Source organism: Tasmannia lanceolata, unplaced genomic scaffold (genome assembly GCF_043159265.1).
Source record: "Tasmannia lanceolata isolate RefF3 unplaced genomic scaffold, GAP_Taslan_0.1 ptg000013l, whole genome shotgun sequence".
Classification (NCBI taxonomy): domain Eukaryota; kingdom Viridiplantae; phylum Streptophyta; class Magnoliopsida; order Canellales; family Winteraceae; genus Tasmannia; species Tasmannia lanceolata.
This window is the reverse complement of record NW_027518690.1, coordinates 35,607,534-35,612,655: the sequence shown is the minus strand read 5'-3', so window position 1 is coordinate 35,612,655 and position 5,122 is coordinate 35,607,534. Positions and strand designations below refer to the sequence as shown.

General features: G+C 43.0%; 1 long non-coding RNA gene across 1 annotated transcript; it reads left to right on the top strand.

Annotated features, from left to right (window-relative positions):
• The first annotated feature begins 3,941 nt into the window (after nucleotides 1-3,941).
• LOC143889363 (uncharacterized) lies at nucleotides 3,942-4,806 on the top strand. Its single transcript, XR_013254817.1, has 2 exons — nucleotides 3,942-4,441; nucleotides 4,554-4,806. It is a non-coding gene; the product is annotated as an uncharacterized LOC143889363 (long non-coding RNA).
• Nucleotides 4,807-5,122: the final 316 nt, after the last annotated feature.

Genomic DNA, 5,122 nt, shown 5'->3' with positions numbered 1-5,122 from the left:
CAATCTTTGAAGATTGGTGCGCCCTGTTAGAAATCCCACCTGAAGGACTCTGGATTCGACCTTTAAGCATGGACTCCCCTTCCCTCTTCAATGAGCCATTTCAAAATGATACTGTTGATGCTCTACCTTGTTTCAAGGGCACATACGTGGAAGTTTATGATCTAATTAAACTTTTTTCTAAGAACATTGACCCCGCTAACTCCCATTTTCAAAATTGTCGGCGTAGCACCTTAATCTTTGGAGTTTTTGCGCGTCATGTCATTCGCGGAGACTCCCGTGTCGCCCCGTTGGCTTTGCTCGGGGTAGTAGACCAAATTAACAAAGGAAGGAATCCGGTCCCTGTTATGCTGGCAGAAACTTTTTTTGGACTAGATCGTATTGACCATCAAAAGGTTCAGAATAGTTTCTATGGGTGTGCCAAATTGTTATACGTTTGGCTTTGTGAAAAACTCACTATTCTTCAGCCAAAAAGTCGCGGCAAATACTACCTGAAAAATTTCCCGTCCTGGCAACCGATGGCCAACCAACTGCAATCCATTGATGAGTGGTGTAATTGGTTACAGCACGTGGAGAAAAGTCAGTTTTGTTGTGTGAGTCATCCGTGTTTACATGTTATCACCAGTACTTACCCATATCCATTTGTGTATCTCATGGGTTTAGAAAAGTCAACCTTTTATGCGCCAATCCGTTTACTTCATCAGATCACAGGACATCCATGTTCTCCTGGGGCTGTAACACCTCCTCCTTGTGAAAAATTATCTCCTGATCTCATCAGAACCATTATAGCTGCTTGGAGAAATAAGGTTGTAGAGAAAAGATTTGGTTTATCATCTAAGGTCCGATGTGGGGAATTACCGGAAAGCTTGCAGCCAAAAACGCTCGGATCGCCGAATCTTGAAGATCTTCAGCTCGAGATTGTCATTTCTTTTATTGTTTTCATTAGTTTTACTTGAATATAATCAGAGTCAAAAATTGTAAATCTGATTTCATTATAGATGAAAATTTAAAGAAAGAAATTTTACTTGATGCATGTTATAGACAGTCCATAATTCAGGGTTTATCATTTTTCATGTAACCAATTGCTGGCGGTGTAACCTGTTAATATGATCAATACAAAGGATGTTTGTTTTCTTTTCTCTTTATTGGTGCAAACTATCTCATTTCGTTTGTCAATCATTTAATCTAGTTTGTTAACTTCCAATCAGGATTCTGAAAGATAGCAACCATCGCTCCCAAAAAGGACTCCCAAGCTAAACCTACCTGGTCTAGACCTACTTCAGTGTCTAGACTTGTTCGTCACTTTGATTCTCCTGTGTCATCCACAGCGCATTTACCTCTTTCACCGGAATCTTCAAACTCCTTTGAAGTAAACCAAATGGCCGATCCGACTGATGTTCTGCTGAGCATGCAAGAGATGATGAAAAACCTCACTCGGGACATGGCCGGAATGAAAGAGGAGATGGCAAATATGAAGACCCAGATAAGTGATAAGACTTCCACATCTAGGCCAGTACTTCAACCTTCTCATGTTCCCGCTCCAGAGTCGCATAGACCCGTTATCCAGCCTTTCGAGGTTGATTTAGATGATGAGCAATACGCCGCAGAGTATTGTGCTCCAGGGGTTGATAGAGAAAAGGAGAAGTTTGAAAAATTCGAAAAAGAGATGTCTGAGAAGTTTAACAAGATGGCTCACGAGATGGAGCAGATGAAAGTTCAGGGGCCCAAGAAATTTGATGTCTCCGAGCTGATACTGTCTTCGACAGTTTCTTTGCCTCCAAACTTCAAAGCTCCGGATTATGATAAATATGATGGAACCGGGTGTCCGCGTAACCACATGAGATGGTTTATCATTCTATCCCAGTAGTACGGTCTGAGCCGTGAACAGATGGCGCAGTTGTTTCCGATCTCTTTAACAGGGATTGCGAAGAAATGGTTCTTAAGACTGAAGCCGGAGGAGGTGAGAACCCTGGAAGATATTTCTGAGAAACTGATAGAGCAGTTCTCGATGGAAGAAGGTATTGAGGTCACGAAGAGAGACCTGAAACAGTTGAAGCAAGGTCCTCAAGAGACCTTTACTTTCTTTATCAGGCGCTGGAGACGCAAATCTGCCCAGCTAAGCCAGAGAATGACTGAATCAGAGCAGATAAAGCTGGTTCTGAAAAGTTTGTCTCCCCAATACTTTCATTTTCTCGCTCCTCAGCATTACCCGAGTTTTGATCACTTAATCAAAACGGGTACTCAGACAGAAGATGCCATAGCAAAGGGTCTGAGAGCAAAAGTTTCTACAGAGATCCGAGAAGGGAAAAGACCTATGGTCCAGCCTAAAGAAATTCCCGCAGTCAGTTATACCAGGCCTGTGGCCAAGGTTGTTACAGAAGCTGCCAGAGCACCCAGGAGAGGTACATTTGACAGAAAGTTTGATCCTCTTCCATATCCTATCATAATGATATTCAAGAGGCTCATGAAAGATAGAAAAATCCGGCTCCCGGATATCAAACCTCCACCCAATCCTTTGCCCGCATTCTGGAAGATGGACCAATATTGTGAATATCATAGAGGTCCAGGGCATTTGACTGAGAATTGTTTGGCCTTGAAGCATGCCATTCAAAATATGATTGACAAAAATGAATTGGCAGTGGAGAGACCAAACGTCACTCAAAACCCACTTCCTAACCATCATGCCATGCCTCCTTCTACTACCAATGCCATCTTTACTGATGAGCCTTCGCTTGATCCTTCAACTCTCATTTGTACCATTACCCCAGAAAAAACCTATGTCATGAAGTTTGATGATGGAGAGCTGGAAGCATTAGAAAGGAGAAAGCCTTATGTAATTTCATTTGACGATGATGAATTGGCTGAATCGTCTTCATCTCAGATGGGTACATTTCAGATTGACGGCGCTGGAAATACAAGGACAGCTCCGTATGTCCTGAGGGCTGAGGATTTCGAAGAAGATGAGCTGTTGTTGCTAGATAACTTTTGTGACGAAATGCGTCATATGACCCGAGGTGGGAGTGTATTCAAACCTCCAGAGTTGAGTGTAGAAAATCCGGCAGAGGTTGCGCGAAACGCTGAGAATCAGAGACAGAATAAGATCAGTAAGGTCAGCGCCGATGAAGAAGAAGAGAGCTTGCTGAAACAGCTAAAAAAAACTCAGGCTAATATCTCAGTATGGGGTTTGCTCATGGCCTCATCCAAGCACAGAAAGTTAGTCCTTCAAGAGCTTAACTCGGCACAAGTCTCTGTAGACACTACTCCTGATGATCTGGTAAGCTTGGTTGCCATGACCAGAGTGTCTAAGACTTTGTCTTTCACTGATGATGATTTGCCTTCTGAGGGCCGAGACCACACCAAATCTTTAAAAATCACAGTGGTTTGCAACAAAAAGAGGGTACCAGAGGTGTTGGTTGACAACGGCTCTGCTTTGAATGTCTGCCCACTGAGTACAGCAACAACTCTTGGATTTGGTCCCGCAGATTTCATCCCGTCTGAACAGGGTATTCTGGCGTACGATGGTACTCGCCGAGATGTGGTCGGAACCCTGGTAACTGAGATACAAATCGGAGGAGAAGACTTTGAAATAGAATTCCAGGTCTTGGACATCAAAGCCTCATTTTTGCTGTTACTTGGGCGCCCTTGGTTGCACAAGTTCGGGGTTGTTCCATCATCTCTTCACCAAAAACTGAAATTTCTTCGTAAAAACGGAGTAGTAACGGTAAAGGGAAACCCAGACCTTGAAGTAGGGCTGATTACTCAGGACCTGTCTATGGAGAAGACTGAGGATCTTAGTTTGACTGGATTCTCGCTAGAGGTGACTGCCATTACCTTCAAGGAAGCTATAAAGGAGGAAATTTGTTTTCTGACCAGTACAAATTCGAATGTCGTCAGGATAATTCGCCGACAGGGATATATGCCAGGTGCAGGGCTGGGTAAATACCATCAGGGTTTGACCGAGTTCCCTGAGTTCGAATCCTTCAACGGTCTATTTGGGCTGGGGTACAAGCCCTCAAAGAAAGAGGTTAAAGAGATAAAGCAGTTGATGCGAAAATGGGCTGAATGTCGCCGAAGAGGGTTAGAATTACCAATGGCGCCAATTAATTTGACAATGAATGGCCGGTTTAGACAAGAGGGTGCTGATGTCCCTTTCTGTGGTTTTGCCGAAACTTGGTTGGATGAGAATTCAGGACAAAGGTTGCCAGGTTTTGAAATTTTCTTCAATCTGGAGTTAGAGGACAAGCAGATCGGTGTGCAGACAGAAGTTGAGTCAGAAGCTGATTGGGCAGAGCATATAGAGCCGAGCTTGCTGAATTCAATGTTCCTTGAAGATTCGCAGATTATTGCTGTGATTGATCAGAGGGCCGTGATTCTGAATCCTACTCACTTAATCACCCCGGCAGAGGAACCATTGACTAACTGGACCTTTCAGGTCTTGCCTCAGGTTACTTTCCTAAACAGTCGTGTCCCTTCAAAAGAGTCTGTTGTTCGTAAGTCCATGTCAGTCTTTGAGTCTGATTCAGAGTCTGTTTATTCTAACAATTCTTTTGATGCAGGTACTATAAAGGTCGAGTCTCTTGAGGTCGATGGTAATTCCTCTTCTTCCAGCGAGATCGAGTCAGATGCTGTTTCTATTGATGATTCAGATATTATTTCCGTACATAGTTCAGAGTCAATTGACACAGATGTCAATATATCTGTTGAGTCTGTAAATTTGTTTCAAGAGTCCATTGTAAAGCCCGATGTGGGTAATTCATCATTTGATGTACTTGATTCAACATTCAATGAAATAAAAGATTCTTCTGTGTACATTCCTGTCTCTACTTTTATTTCTAATGATTCTGCTTCAGAATCTGATAAACTTAATAATAACAATCAAGACTCCCCCTCTGATGAGGATGCCGACGACACTCCTCCTGAAATCAAATACATGATTCAACAGGATGAGAGTCGCCGCGCAAAACCACTCGAAGAGGAAATTGAAACTGTGAATATAGGTGATGAAACCTTGATTCGGGAGATTCGAATTGGCAAAATTTTATCTCCTGAGGAACGCGAGGAATTAATTGCCTTACTTAAAGAGTTCAAGGAGGTTTTTGCTTGGTCATATGATGACATGCCAGGA